The following is a 16423-nucleotide window of genomic DNA, read 5'->3' on the forward strand; positions in this document are numbered from 1 at the left end:
TGTCATCATCTTCAAAGTATCATCTCGGCTATTTTTCCTCTGTGGTTCTGGCCGATTTAAAAGTATTTGGAGATATGTATTTCAGTAGTTGGATTCTTTTTGTGAGATACAATCTCCTATGAATTAAGGTTCTTTCCATTTCTTGATGTAAAGTTACTTTTATTTCTTTCGAAGAAATAGAAGTTTTTGTTTGGCAGGAACAAAAAGACCCAAGGCTACAAAGCTACAGTCCAATCTTTGTAGACCCTGGATTTAGGATTATTGGATGTGGCCAGTACCTGGTCTCCTAGCACTTGTGAGGGACAGGAGGAGGGATGCGAATAGGCATATGGTCTTTTGAAAACTGTTCTTATTATAATTGCTTGTTTCTTTTGTGTGTGTTGAGGTGTGGGGGTGTGGGCACCTGAGTGTCACAGCTCAAGTATGGAGGTCAGAAGACAATTTGCAACAGTCAGTTCTCCTGTCATGTGGGTCCTGGAGATTAAACTCAGATCATAAGATTTAGCGCCAAGCTTAACATTTATTTATTCGTTTTCCTTTAGAATGTACTTGAGTCTTCCCAGTGCTTGAGAAGTAGTCACCATATTCTCTGGTTCCCTGGTACAAACTTTGAGATGTACTCATTGAGCTTTGGTCTGATACTGTCCCGATGAGTTGTTGGAGTGTTTCCTCTGAGCAGCATTAGTAGACATTGATAATAGCAGCTGAGCTTGAACCCATGGCTTCATTCCTTTTTTAAAATAGATGTTTAAGTAGGGACATTAAGTACAGCCACTTGTATTCTTTGCTTAACTATTTCCAGCTGCCCCTGCAGGTGGAAGCCCCTCCTACAGAACAATGTAGTGCAGGGCATATGGAAGATTAAGGGGTGTAAACAGGAAAGAAAATCAACTTCAGGGATTGTAGTGTGCTCCCTCAGTGTAGGAAGGTTGGCTTTACTCTGTGTTAAAGTAGTGTTTTGATAAGATTTTTCAAAAAAAAAGTATGATTTGGAAATAATGATCAACTTTAGAGTTTTTTGATATAATAAAAACAAATCTGAAATCAGCATAAAGCAGTAGTTCTTAGAATGATTTTTTTAAGTTCCATAAGGAGGTGTGAGTTTAAAATCATGTTTCTGTTTGAAGGTGTGTTGGTGTGAAAATGAAACAAAAAATATGAAATAAGGATTATAGTATTTAAGAACTCTAAGTAGCATGAATATGTTTTTATGAATTGTTTTTAAAATATTTTACATTTAGGAAAAATGTTGACATTTAAAGACAATTAAAAATTGTCTTCACATTTTCAGTTAAATGAAGACAGATCTTTTGTAGATTTGTTATAAAATCATGTAAATCTTAAAAGACAGCCTAATGCCAGCAGCAATAGGATCATTGCAGACTTTAGGACAGAATGGGTATATCAAACATCTCTATCCTATAATCAGCCTATTGTGTAGACCAGTGGGAGCCTGGATTTTTATGTGGCTTTAATAGAATTAACTATTTTACTCTAACCTTAACAATTATTAGTATATATTTTAGAAGCCCTGACTGTCTGCCAAACAGAATTACCCTAAGTGAACTTCATTTTTTCGCCAGAAGAAACTTACAGAGTTCTAATGAAAGAAGCCTTTCTCATTTAAGTAAGAAATGTCTCTGGTTAATTAGTTTAACTTTTGGCCCACATGTCTAAATAGATCATGGTGGTTGTTTTAGAACTTATATGTACTTCTGGAAACACATGCTATATTCATTATAAAGAAGAAAAGAAAGCATTTGCTAAAGAGAATACAGTTAAATTCAATTTTTTAATTGGTAAGCCAAGCACCTGTGTCTGGTACCATGTCAAGGCTTTTTTCCCATTATGTGAGAGTCACAAAGAACTACACTTCCATGTAAAGGATTTTTTTCATGAAGAAGAGAAGTCTAAAGACTATCCTTTATTTGGAAAACAAGTAATAGCAAATATATGTATGTTTAAATTTAACCTTTACTAGTTTTGTTTTACAAATAAAACACAAGCTGTGTTTTCTCCTTTGGCCTCTGGGTGGCACCCTTGTCTGCTCAACCTAGCCATGTGGTTTAAAACTGCTGGATGAGGCAGAACCCTGTGATAAATGATAATGTGTACAACGTGGTGTTTTACAAAATATGCTCCTAAATCTGAGAGTGTTAAGATTATGTCATTAGTGCTCAATAAGATGCTGAGGTATGAACAAGCACTAAGAATTAACTATCCTTTCAAACATAATGATGCTTGAAGTAATTGAGACATTCGAAAGTGTAAAAATCATTCATAAAATACATACCTCATAAATAGCCTTCTGTTCTTGTGTACAAACATGTAAAAGCATGGCTTTATCTAATATGATACCAAATTTGTTATGTAAGTCAAACAGCCAGAATGTGAAATGTAGTACTTCTAAAACAACATTTGTAATATTGTTAGTAGCTGCCTTACTAATTTATTTAATATCCAACATAATGGCCTTATCAGATAGCCTTTCTCTCTCAGTATAGATGTAATGTTGGTTTGTAGTTGTCTGCATGATTCAAAAAAATCCATAAAATGGTGCCTTTTTTTCCATGATAAGGGTTTTTTTTTTCCCCAATTTTTTTTATTTATTTTTTTAAGACAAGGTCTCACTATGTAGTCTTGGCTATCCTAGAATTCACTATGCGGATCATGCTGGTCTCAAACTCATAGAGAACTGCCTGCCTTCCAAATGCTGGCATTAAAGGCATACACCACTATGCCTGGCCCTGTATTCTTTTAAAACAATATTAATCTTGTTACCAGTCCAAAAAATGATTAGGATCATAAGCACCTTCACATTAGTGACCAATGTGATTTGCAGGATTACTTAGCCTATGAAGGGTCTTCCTTTGGCCCTCTCTGCTCAGCTGCATATGCCTGATATATTGGTGTGGAGGTGAAGGATGTTTGTTCTCCTAGATCCACAATGCAAGACTCTGTACCAGGAACAGTTTGATGTCCCAATGATTCTTCCCCACTGTTCACTTGGATAATCATCATATCCTATTTAATGAGTAATGGAAGTTCAAAACATCTTGAGAATTTTTGCCAAATACCGTGTATTCAGAAGGTTGTTAGAATTCAAGGAAAGGCTTGAGTTACCCATTGGGCATGTCTTTTCCATTGATTGACAGCTAACATGTTGGTCAAATGTTCCCTTGTTTTATTTTGCCTGGCTATAGTTCTTTCCACTTCGTACTCATTAGCGTCCCCTCTAACTTGCAGATACCTTCCCAAGTAGTTGCCTTCCCAGCTCTCTGTCATTTTTTGGTTTCTCTTTTAAAGCTGTTCTTGGTTGTTCTTTGTTTGTCCTAATGTTTAAGCAGCTTTTTCACCTCAGTCTTCCCCAAAATATTTTGACATGAAAGGAGCTATGATTTGGATTTATTAAAAACATTTCCTATTAATTTCATGATTATTTAAAACATATGGAAAGATCAATATGTGTGAAATGGAAAAGGACAGACAGTTGAGGAAAGGAATTTTATTTTCATGTTTGTAAGAACATATATCAAAGACTGGAAAGTTTTCTTTTCTTAAAATAAGTAAACTATTTTTTAACAATGACTTACAGATTTACCGTCTTAATGTAATTTAATTTGTCTGTTATACATCAAAGTTAAGTTCTCTTTTAAATGCAAAGCTTACAGGAATACAAAGTTATTGTTGCAAATTTGCATATAGAAATTTCGGGAAATGTGGATCTTTGTCATTGTTGTCTATAATGTTATATTATCATATTTTCTAAGGCAGCAAGAACAAAAAAAAGTGCAAAGCTTTCCTCAGGTGAAGAAGGCTTTACAGTTCTGCTCTAGAATGACCATTGACATGTAGAATTTGCCTATATCAACGTAATGTTATGATATGCTAGAATATAATGTGAGGGCATATAACAGTAAAGAGCCTTCAGTGGAACTGAGTTCTATTCTTGGCCTTCATTTCTTAGCCAAGTCATTTGGGCTCATCATGTCCTGCTTCCATATGTGTTAGAAGTGCATAATTATACAGGATTACTTCTCTTGGTAAGCATGGACCCTTATGAAAATGAATGCCAAATACAATGAAGACAGTAGCTCCAAGAACCTCATATATTTCGTTTTTCCAATAACAGAAAGTGTTGCATTTGTTTTATTACCTATCTGTCATCTTACTTTTTAATACAGTGATTTGGCTGAAAAACATACTTGTATACACTGGAATTTTATAAGCGGGAAAATACTCCTTGTGTTGTGGGTCAGATATAAGTGGTGTTTATGATGCCCTATATACCCACGATCCAGAAATGTCTCTTGTGGTCCTATGATCATTGGCTCACTCTCTACTTGATTCTCACCTAACTTGATGAAGGAAGACTGAAGACTGAACTTTGCATGGGCCAAACTCCTTGTAACTGGGTTAGCATGGCATATGAAAGACATGGGGAGTAGTAGGATGACATCTTGAGGGAGTTGGGTCCTCCTGTCTGTGGAGGCTCTGTCTAGACACTAGCATTACTGCAGGCAGCCGATCTCTGCCAATGTCAGCCTCCTTAGGGTGTAGCTGGGTGTGTCTGCTTGCCACCCTTTCCTTGACTGTTGAGATTCATACTTGGTTCTTTAGCACTTGTGGAAATTCTGTAAGCTAGCTGACAACTGCTATCAATTCCTGTCCTCAAACTTCCTGAAAAGTGGGTTCTGTTGTCTGCAAGTAAGATCCTGGCATAAGCAGTGACTGCTCCAGGGTGCTGCTGAGCCCTGGAGATGCAGGATCAACAGCAGTTCATTTTAGCTCCTAAATACACCTGGAGCACTAACTTACCCAACTTGGGTTTGGGTTTTTTTCCCCCTTCTAACTTTAGTCATTTATTTTGTAGCCAATATATCACTTGTTTTAAGAACATTTTAACTTGCTCTTTAAGTGTACTTTTTAACTATACATACATACATACATACATACATACATACATACATACATACATGTATATATATTGTTTTAGGACTATATATAGAGGATTATTCTATCATAGAAATCAAAATACGTTTATGATTTTTCTTAACGGATGTTTCAACCTCCTCTCATGAGGTATATGATGGAATAATATAATAATAAACAGTCATTTGTAAAAAAATCCCCAGGGGCTCCTCAGTGAACATAAGACTCACCAATGAGCTATGAAAGCAAGGTGCAGGGGTGATACTTGTAAATTGGCCCTACCCAACTCGTCTAATAACCCCAGACAGCCTGCATCATGCAGTGATATGTAATAATTGCATCACCTTTTCTCAAACAAAGAATTGCTCTTTGCTAGAAATTTAGCTTTATAACTAGAACCTTGTATGCTAGATATGAATAAATTCCACAGCTTAGTTAAAACTAAATTGAAAGGCATGTTCAGTTATAGAAAAAGAATTATGCCAAATTGGGGGAAGGTGGAGGCTTATTTTCTTGTTTGTCTCATATCAAGGGAAATAATTTTAATATTTCTCTAAAGTGCTCATTTTGTGTAGGAAGTTGTTTTTACAAAAAACATTTAACTTACAGTGCTGGCACGATAGAGTAGCCACTTTGGCATTTAGACATTTATGTGATACCTAGGCTATAATCTTGATGTGATCAGTACAAGAGCTATAGAAGGCTCACCTTAGAGAAGCTGCACTTAAAAAGAAGTTTTAGAGCCACAGTTTGATACTGTGAGGGAAAAGAGACTAATCCCAATCTATTTTTGTTGTAACAGTGACTCTTATATCTTTATGCTTCAGGATATGACTTAAAAATGATTTTAATACACAGTCTGTATAGATGACAATCCTCCTGTTGAGAACAATGAGACCTGAGGACAGGACTCAGCTTTGCTACTCTCTGGTCATAGGGCCTCACCTGACCACAAGTGCTCAGGGATCAGTTACACTAAAGGACCTTAAGGGTCTTCTAGTGTTAGACTTGAGCATTCTTGGGTTTTCTGGTTTACTTGTTAATATTTATTGTTAGGGTCATACCATTCTTTCCTAAATATGTCACAAGATTCAAGAATTGCATTCAATATTTTTCTTACCATTGGTTGTAAAAAACTGGGTTTTGAAGGTATGGTATACATAAGTGAATATCTGTAATATTCATTAACTTTGGCAAAAATCCCAATAATGATAATTGGACATTAAATGTCCTTCTAGCTAAATTAGTTTGCAAATGACTTGCAGAGGAAATTTGACTTGGCAGGACTTAGAAGGTCTTAAATTGTGGCAGTATTTACAGAACAGGATGCAAGATGTCAGAACTTCTCAAGCAATGCTCAGAACCAATGACTAGAGCAGTTTTGACTCAGTGCCAAGTATATGTGGATGAAACTAACATGAACATGACTAAGCAGGCAGGGTCACACTGTAAAGGGCCCCAGACTGTCTGGAGCATCAGAAGAGTGAGGCATAGATAGATAATACAGGCATTACCCTTGTACCTTGCTTCAAAGATTACTGCTCAATCTTCCATGCACTGAGTAGTTTTTATCCCATAGATAATGGAGAACTTTTGGTGGTTTGGGAGCACAAAACTCAACATGACCAACAACAGCAAAAACCAAAAACAACACAACACTTTAAGGGACTTACACCACAGTGATTATGTGGGGTGAATTATAATCACGTGAAAATGATTACAGCAAAAAACAAAAAGGGAATTAAAATAACCCAGGAGCAAGTTAATGAGGGTTAGTGATGACTAAGACACAAATGGGTTGTGTGTACATATATGTTTTATGTGTTTTGTTTAGATATATTTTATGTATATCAAATATTGGGGGCAGGTAAAATACTGTATTGAACAGAAAGTATTCTGACAAGATAGAGCATCCTGGCAATGTTCCCTTTGCTTCTCAAAGCCAAAGTCAGTTCAGAAAGGCAAGATGAGTTGAGAAAGAGAAGGAAGACTGTCACAGAAGGTGGAGTGCTAGTACAGATCAACTCGTGTAAGGATAGGAAATACGGCTCAGTGGTGAAATTTGAATGACTTATGCCTCGACCTTCCTTCACCTTGGATGCCATAGCATCAGGCACATGTATATCCCCAAAGAGTCCTTTCCTATTAGAAATTAGAAATATATGGGAAAGATATTCAGTGACATTTTTTTAACCTATGAAAACACATTTTCTTCCATCCTTCTTCTTTCTTTCTTTCTTTCTTTCTTTCTTTCTTTCTTTCTTTCTGTCTTTTTTTTTTTTTTTTGGTTTTTCAAGACAGGGTTTCTCTTTTTATTCCTGCCTGTCTTGGAACTAGCTCTGTAGACCAGGTTGGCCTCAAACTCACAAAGGTCGACATGCCTCTGCTTCCTGAGTGCTTCTATTAAAGGGGTGAGCCACCACCACCTGGCTGAAAACATATTTCCTAACCTGGTTGGAATCAAACAGTTGATGTGCAAATTATAAATTTACTCAGTTATTGAAGTAGAATGTCTAAAGGTCTTTGTTGTTTGATGGTTTTTGTTAGCCAGCTTTGTTACTATGCATGCTGCAATCTGACACTCAAAACATTTAACCTTTTGAAAAAAATATGATTGCATTCATTTAAATTCACTTGATTCAAATTAATATTTTACTCAACACAAGGGTTTACTTCATGAATATACAAAACTTTTCACTTTTAACAAGGATTGATGAAAAATTAATAGTTGTAGGGATAGATGGTACATATTCCTCTCACACTATATAATATTGTACCAATTCAGAATGGTAAATGAATACCATCAGGTGGGTCCAGAACTTTCTCAAGTTTCATGAAAAAGTGCAAGTTATGGATTTGTCAAACTTTGGTATCAAGGAAAATAAATTTTATTAGACTTCATTCAGCTATCAGTGGCCATGGAGACTTCAGATGGGTGACAGCAGCAAAACAATTAAATAAGGGCTTTTCTTTTCCTTTCTTTTCTTTTTTTTCTTCTATTTTATGGCTATATAACCAACAATTATTTTTGTTAATCTACCAAGCCTGCTTATACCTCAATAAGGAAAGTGGAAATATATAGAAGGTGACAGATGGCAGAGGTTTCAGTTATGTAGTTTAACCTGTGTGCAGTGAACTTGTTTCACAGCTTTAAAATGTGTAAGGTAATAGCACAGAAGACTGTTCTAGAGAGAAATGAGTCCACCTGAGAGGCCAGAAACTAGCACAACCTTTGATTTACCTCTTGGGTTTAAGGCTGTAAAGCTTTTCATTTAAGTAAATGCAAAATCAATGAAGAATATGAAGCATGCATATTCTATCATAAATCTTTTATGTACTCAACATGACATAATACATACAAACATAATACAAATAGGTTAAGTATCCTTTTTCTCTGAAGCCTCTTTTAGAAGTACATTTTATTTACTATAGCCTCTCCCAAGGATCAAGGCACTAGAACTTTCCTTAGTGAATTCTTTGGCTTTTGTCTTGTCTTTTCCCAAACAGGATAAATATAAATGTGATAGATGGTAGACATGAAAAAAATGGAGGCTTCCCTTTGTGCCAACCCATTCCACATCTACCAGTCATTGTGGGGGCAGAGTTGGTAACCAAAACAACCTCACCTCGCTGCCTTAGAGTCTGGCTCCAGCTACCAGTTTTAGAGTAGGCTTTAACTGTGTACTGTGACAGGCTTAGTCAGCTTCTCACCCTAGAACTGTGAGTCTGGGAATGGCGGTTGGGGACAGGCTGCCCCCACCCCCGAGATCTTTGGCAATATCTAGAGACAGTTTTGGTTGTCACAGCTGGGACAGACAGAGGTTCACTTGCATCTAGTATGTAGAAGCATCATGCACAGGACCTATGAAGAATCTATGACCCAGAATATCAACAGTGCTGGAGAGGAGAATCCTGCCTTAGAAGAGTAGTTGAGTAGGTTTTTCAAGAATTTTACTAGTGAAACCTAACTAAGTTCTTTATTGTTGGGTTTTTGTTTGTTTGTTTGTTTGTTTGTTTGTTTGTTTTAAGTCAGCCTAAGAGGTGAAACATGACCTGATTAATTCAGGTGAATATGCAGATGACTTGAGGTACATTTTGCCTGAAGCTTCAAAGTTCAAGGTGCCAAGTTAGAACTAATAACCACTTCCCTCCCACCCAAGGCCTTGCCACTCTAGCTGAGAGGAAGGCTGGCTAAGAGGACAGCTTGCTAGGAGGAATGGTAGCACAGAGATACAGACAGTTGCTTTTTTAAGTAGCTAAGGAAACTTTCTGAGCTGGGACTGATAGGGAAATTCTGACTTATGATCTGGAGGTGTGTGTGTGTGTGTGTGTGTGTGTGTGTGTGTGTGTGTGTGTGTGTGTGTTTGTGTTTGTGTTTGTGTGTGCATGCTCATACATGCGTGAGTGTGTGCGAACATGCATGCATGTGTGTGCAGAGTATCCTACTTTGGCCATCTATACCTTATTCCCTTGAGACAGAGCCTCTTACTGAACCTAGAATTTACCACCTATGCTGGCTCACGAGCAAGCCCCAGTAAACCAATGCTGGGGTTACAGGCGCATGTGCCCAGATCTGGCTTTTAATGTGAGTGATGAGGAGGTGAATTTAGGTCCTCATGATTGCAAGCAAGCACTCTTACCTACTGAGCTATCTGCCCAACTACTAGAGACATTTTGTAGTGCAATTTTCTATTCAAACATGGCAAGTGACTAACTGTGAGTGTGTAAACCTCTGTAGCCCCACAGACTGTCAAGGTTTTCTTGGGTTGCCTTGGGAAAGGGAATATCCAGCCATGGCTTATGCCCTGGCCTCATCCATAAGTGGCTGTACCCTTGAGCTAGCAGCTATGTGGCTGTCTTTGCTACTTAGTCTGTGAAATGGGTTCCCAGTGGTTCTCTCCGGGTCTTTCATAGAAGACATTGACCTTCAGTTGTCACTGGTACCCTCATTGCAGCTGGTTCTCCTGAAGCTTAGGATATAGTTCACTTACCTACAGGATCATCTTTTCTTATGTAGAACACTGGAGATTTTTAAGAGAATTCATGTTTTTCTTTAGGCAAAGAAGCATGACAGAGGGATGGCTTCTAGAAGCTTACAGTATACTGAAGTTATATTAGAGAAGAGAGGGTATGTAAGCTCCCATCTACAGGGGAAAGATTGTTGGCTTTAAAATGTTTTCAGTCATGACTGTGGTTTAGAATTTATAAATGACATGGTAGATACAAGAAAAGCATTTTACGTGGCAGGTTTTCTTTCTGTGAGAATGTGTTCTCCTTGTGGGGAATGGCCTCTTTGTTTTGTTGATTTCTTTTACTGTATAACAGTAAGTGGTGGTGTGGTGATTGCAGATTGTTCAGCTATTAATGCTATTTACTGGAACACATTTTAGAGAGAACATTGTTTTCTAAAGAAACAATAAACAACAGTTTTTCTTTTGTCCTCCCATGGAAAAATATTCTCTGGTAGGTATTTGTGAGCTAAAAAAAAATGAGCAAAAGAGAACCTTCTAGTAAGCAGGCATAACAATAAAGTATCTACCATTGTTACCCACACTGGAGTTTGTTGAACACATGCAGCATGGTCATTTTGTCAAGACTTAGTGCCATTTGTCATCTAGTTGGTTTCTCCCTTGATCTCCATGGCACATTTGTTGTTCTCATACAGAAGCTGTGAGCTCTGGCCTGCTCACTCAAGCACATGTAACTGTCTCCTGTCTTGAGAAGTCATTGCTGAAAAGAGGGGAAGAAATGATTAAAATGTCTATGTAGGAAGTTGTCGGGTGATTTGGCTTTCATATTAGGGTTTATATATTTTATTTATTTTGGTAGGAGTAGGTTTTTCTTTTCCTTTTATTGAAAATAGCTCCTTTTCACCACCCCCCTCATATAATGTATCCTGATTATGGTTTCCCCTCCCTGCATTCCTCCCATTTCCTTCCCATCTCCCCTCCCATCTGGATCCGCCCCCTTCCTGTCATTAGAAAACAAACAGGCTTCTAAGGGATTATAATATAATACCATAAAATAAAACAAAAACCAACACATTAGGATAGGACAAAACAGACAGAAGGAAAAGAGCCCAAGAACAAGCACAAGATACATAGGCAGAGACCTACCCTCAGGAATGTCATAAAAACATTAAACTAGAAACTATAATATATACACAAAGGACCTGTAGAGTAAAAGGATATGTGTGTGTGTGTGGGGGTCTGTGTCTGTGTCTGTGTCTGTGTCTCTGTGTGTGTAGTATATGTGTATATATAGTTTAGTTAAAGTTAAAAATAAGATAATATTTATAAAATAAACAAGGAAAAGCCCTAACATGACATGAGAAAAGGAACCTCCTGTGATGACATTGAGTTTGTTTTCTGTTGGCCATCTGCTGCTGGGCATGCAACCTATCTTTAAGAATGGTTTGTTTCTCCAGTGAGACTCCATTGGAGAAAACTAAATTTTCATTTATAAGTGGTTATCAATTAGAGATAGCTTCTGGATTAGGGATGGAGCCATGTGTCTACTCCTTTCAGCTCTAGGACCCCATCTGGCATAGACCTGTGCAGGCCCTGTGCATGCTGCCTCAGTCTCTGTGAGTTCAAATGTTCATTGATCCTGTTGACTTAGAAGGTTTTGTTTTCTTGGTATCCTCAATCCTCGCTGTCTCTTACACTCTTTCTGCTTTCTCTTCTTCAGGGCTCCCTGAGTCCTGAGTGGGAGAAGGATTTGATGGAGATATCCTGTTTAGGGCTGAGTGCGCCAAGGTCTCTCATACTCTGCATAATGTCTGCCTGTGGGTCTGTATTTATTCCTATCAGCTACAGAAGGAAGCTTCTCGGATGATGACTGAACAAGGCATTGATCTATAAATACAGCAGAATGTCACTAGGATTCATTTTATTGCTATGTTTTGTTTAGAACAGTAGTATTTGGTTTTATCATAGGTCTCTGGGCTATCCAGTCTCTGGTTGTTGGTCACCCAAGCAATGCCAGGTATAGATTCTACCTCATGGTATGGATCTTAAGTCAAATAAAGCATTGTACTAGCATTGCACTAACATATCTTACAGACAGAACAGCATTGTAGATCAAAGGGTTTATGGCTGGGTTAGTGTTTACATTTCTCCTTTGGTAGCATGAAGAGTACTTTCCTGTACCATAGAGCTAGCACACAGTGGGGAAGGCTCTATGTAGGCTCTAGCTCAATTTTTCCATGTTCAGGGAATTGTGTAGGTGCTGTCTTCAGCAATGGGGCCTTGCCATCAGTTTGTGGAGAACAGCTCCCTAGGACCACTTTGGCCAACAAATGTAGCTCAATCCCAGTATTGGAAGCTTCATTTGTGACAAGAGATGGCCACAGTTGGGGCTCTGTCCCCTGCATTATTTGGCAATTTCATTTAGATCACCTTAATACATGTATACATTAAAAAAAAAACTCCTACTGAATTAGGTTTTCATATTACTTTTCAAATGGCCCTTAAATTTAGCTGTGTCTCCCCATATTCCCTCCCTCATCACCCTCTCGCCTCCTCCTTTCCACCTGATCTTTTCATTCTAGTTCCCACTTCCATCCATCCATAACTACCTATTTTATTTCCCTTTCCTAGGGAGATCTGTCTCCCCCAGTCACTTACTCTATACCTAACCTCTGTGTTTCTATGGATTGGAGTTTGGTTGTCATTTAGTTAACATTGATTTAACAATGTCTACATATAAGCACATACATACCATGTTTGTCTTTCTGTCTGGGTTACCTCACTCAGGATTATTTTTTCTAGTTCCAGCTGTTTGCCTTTGAATTTCATTTTTTTAACATCTGAGTAATGTTCCATTGTGTAAATGTACCACATTTTCTTTATTCATTCATCTGCTGAGGAATATCTAGGTTGTTTCCAATTTCTGGCTCTTGTGAATAGAGCAGTAATGAACATGGTTGAGCTGGTGTTTCTGTGGTAGGATGAATCATCCTTTGGGTGTATGCCCAACATTGTTACTGCTTGGTATTGAGGTGGATCGATTCACATCTTCCTGGGCAATGCCACACTGATCCATAGTGGCTGTATAAGTTTGTACTTGTATCAGTAATGGATAAGTATTCCCCTTATTCCACATCCTTGCTAGCATGAGCTGTCACTTATTTTATGGATCTTAGCCATTCTGACATGTACAAGATGGAATCTCAAAGTAGTTTTGATAAGTGTTTTTCAGCCATTTGTTTGTTTTTTGTTTTTTGGTTTTTTTTGTTGTTGTTTTTTTGTTTTTTTTTTTTTTAGAATTCTCTCTTTAGATCTGTACCTCATTTTTTAATTGGTTTGTTAACGTCTAGTTTCTTGAGTTCTTTATATATTTTGGGTATTAGTCCTCTATCAGATGTGGAGTTAGTAAATATCTTTTCCTATTCTCTAGGCTGCCACTTGGTAAATGATGGTGTCCTTTGCTGTGACTTAAGGTTTTCCACAGAAACAAGATAATAGGGTTAGCTTCATTAGGCATTTTTTTCCTAAATTTTATTTTTACTTTTTGTGTTGTAGTTTTGTTTTGTTTGTTTGTTTGTTTTTACTCTTCTGGGGCCTGCTACCCAGCTATCAAATAAATACAAAGGCTTATTTTACTTATGAATGCCTGGCCTTAGCTTGGCTTGTTTCTTGCCAGTTTTTCTAGCTTAAATTATGCTGTTTTTCTTCTTTCATGTTTTGCCTCTGGGCTTTTTACATTTCTTTATTCTATATTCTTTATTTCCTTCCTACTCCATGACTGGCTGTGTGAATGGTAGCTGGCCCCTGGTGTCCTTCTCTCCTTCTCCCTTTCATGCTCCTCCCTTTCTCCTTCTTCTCCTTGTATTTATTCTCTCCTCCTGGCAGCCCTGCCTGTCCCTCTCCTGCCTAGCTTTTGGCCGTTGAGCTCTTTATTAGACTAATCAGGTGTTTTAGACAGGCAAAGTAACACAGCTACACAGAGTTAAACAAATGCAGTCTAAAAGAATGTAACACTTCTCTGCGTCATTAAATATTCCACAGGATAAACCAGTGTAACACATCTTAAACTATATCCCACAATTCTCTCTCTCTCTCTCTCTCTCTCTCTCTCTCTCTCTCTCTCTCTCTCTCTCTGTGTGTGTGTGTGTGTGTGTGTCTCTCTCTCTGTCTCTCTGTCTCTGTCTCTGTCTCTCTCTCTCTCTCTCTCTCTCTCTCTCTCTGTGTGTGTGTGTGTGTGTGTGTGTGTGTGTGAATATGTACAGGTGCCTGTAGAGACCAAAAGCATACGTTAGATCCTCTGGAGCTATAGCTACAAGCAATTATAAGCTGTCTGACATGGGTGCTGGAAACCACACGCAGTCCTCTGCAAGAACAGCAAGCTCTCTTAACTCCTCAAGATCTCTCCAGCCCTCTTTAAAGCATTTTTCTCCCAAAATCCAACCATTCTTGTAAGCTAACACAAGTTAAATTGCAAACAGTGAAAACAAAATCAGGTGATCATCCTCTTGTACAATGAGAAACTAAAATGTTCCCTGAGAATCTTCTGCATGGTTCTTTATGCCTGAGGCCACATCCATAGAGTAGTCTGTGGCCTGTAACTAAAGGACCATAGGTTTACCTTTGTTTTGTTTTGTTTAAGAGAACAAAAATATTGAGAGCTTCAATTTTGCTTTTATGTGCAGCTGGGATAATTTATTTACTTATTTATTTGGGGATAATTTATAAGAGAACTAGAGAATATACATTGTGTATTCTTCTACACTAAAACAGAATAGCAACCATGTTATAAATGTATTTTTTTCTGATTTGAGAACATACTAGAAATCAGGGGAAAGCTCTAGCAGAAATACTTTATCTTTAGGAAACAGCCCAGCAAAACCCAGTACATGAGGCAAGTTCACTTTCCTCTAACCCCGAGAATCTGTTTCCTGATTTCAGTATGAGAAGGAAACATTTAAACAGGGGCAACTCGCCCTTGATGGCATCAGCACAGAGCCTTGGAGCGGAGTTGGGCCACAGTTGAAAGAGCACCAGAGTCACAGCTACTGTGTGTCCTCTAGTGCTCATTTTGAGAAGAAAAATGGAAATCTCACATTCCTGCTGGACTACTACTAAATGTCTTGGCTTCTTCCTATAGGCTGCCTCTGGTGCTCTGGCTCACACCAGAATGCATACCCAACACAATTTCTCTCCAGCAGTGTCTGAAGAAGAAGGTATTTGTGGAATACCTGGTTTTCTTTTGATGATAACATTTGATGATACAGTTTGCTGTGATATTCCTTCCTTGAGAGCAGTAGGCTTAAACTTGTAGGACTTACTGACTTCAGTAGAGTGTGTGTGTGTGTGTGTGTGTGTGTGTGTTGTGTGTGTGTGTGTGTGTGTGTGTGTGTGTGCTTTCATGGGTGCTCAGGCGTCATGGTATGGTTGTGGGGATCAGATCGGACGTGGGCCCTCTCCTACCTTGTTTGAGACAGGGTCTCTGCTGTCTGCTGCTGCATATTAACACCTGGTCAGCTGGCCTGTGAGTTTCTAGGAAGGCTCTTGTCTTTGTCTCTCATCCCACAGTAACTTTAAATGTTGATTATGGAAAACAAGTGAGGTGAAAGCACAATTCAGAGCTAAATCAGGTCCTCAGGGTGGTTCTGTGTTCTGTGTTATGGACACATTTCAAATGGTGCCTCATTGACCCTGGATTAACATTGAAAGGGGAGCTTGCTTTTGTTTATGTCTACACCTTCCTTAGCCACTGGCCTTGATTGATCCTCTTCTCTATTTCTGTAAAGTGAGAAGATCAAATGTAGATATCCTAGATTTTTTTTCTTTTCTAAGTTTTCATGGCTGCAAAGGGATAAATGAAATACCTTGTTGTTTAAATTCAGTAGGAGAGCTCTTTCCCAACTGATTTTTCTTCATTCTACTATAATGCAAGTGGGCAGCTGGGTCTAATTTGGACTTCTGCATTAGGTTGAAATGGTTACTTAGTGTCTACCTTAGACAATACTCCTTAAATCTTAACTGTATCCTTGTGGCTAGTGGCCATAGGCAGAACCTGACTGTGTGAAGACTGATTTGGTCCAATAATTTCTTTTGTTGTTGTTATAGTTTTGAGACGGGGTGGGGTGGGGTGGGGGGGAGGGGGCTTTTTATATAGCCCTGACTGTCCTAGAACTTGCTGTGTAGATCAGGCTGGCCTTGAACTTATGTAGTGCTGGAATTAAAGGTGTGCATCACCCACTATTTTTTTTTTTTTAACATTCTAGGGATAGAAACGGAGGCACTCCTGAGACAGAGTGAACAGTCAACCTGTGAATAGTCTAGTTGTCTGTCTTGTTAGGACCTGTATTAATTATGTGGCTTATTTTTCTTATTTTGGCAATTCTTTTTCTTTGTTAGCTTTTTACAAAAGATTTATTTATTGTGGTTTTATGTGCATTATTGTTTTGCCTACATGTATGTCTGTGTGAGGCTGTCAGATCCCCTGGAACTGGAATTACAGACTGTTGTGAGCTGCCATTTGTGCG

The 16423-nt window shown here is 38.2% G+C and overlaps 1 protein-coding gene across 5 annotated transcripts in view; it reads left to right on the forward strand.

Moving 5' to 3' along the window:
* Window positions 1-16423, forward strand: part of Ralgapa2 (Ral GTPase activating protein catalytic subunit alpha 2) — a 281098-nt gene that overhangs the window by 130918 nt on the left and 133757 nt on the right. The window lies entirely within an intron of this gene.

Source organism: Cricetulus griseus, chromosome 6 (genome assembly GCF_003668045.3).
Source record: "Cricetulus griseus strain 17A/GY chromosome 6, alternate assembly CriGri-PICRH-1.0, whole genome shotgun sequence".
NCBI lineage: Eukaryota > Metazoa > Chordata > Mammalia > Rodentia > Cricetidae > Cricetulus > Cricetulus griseus.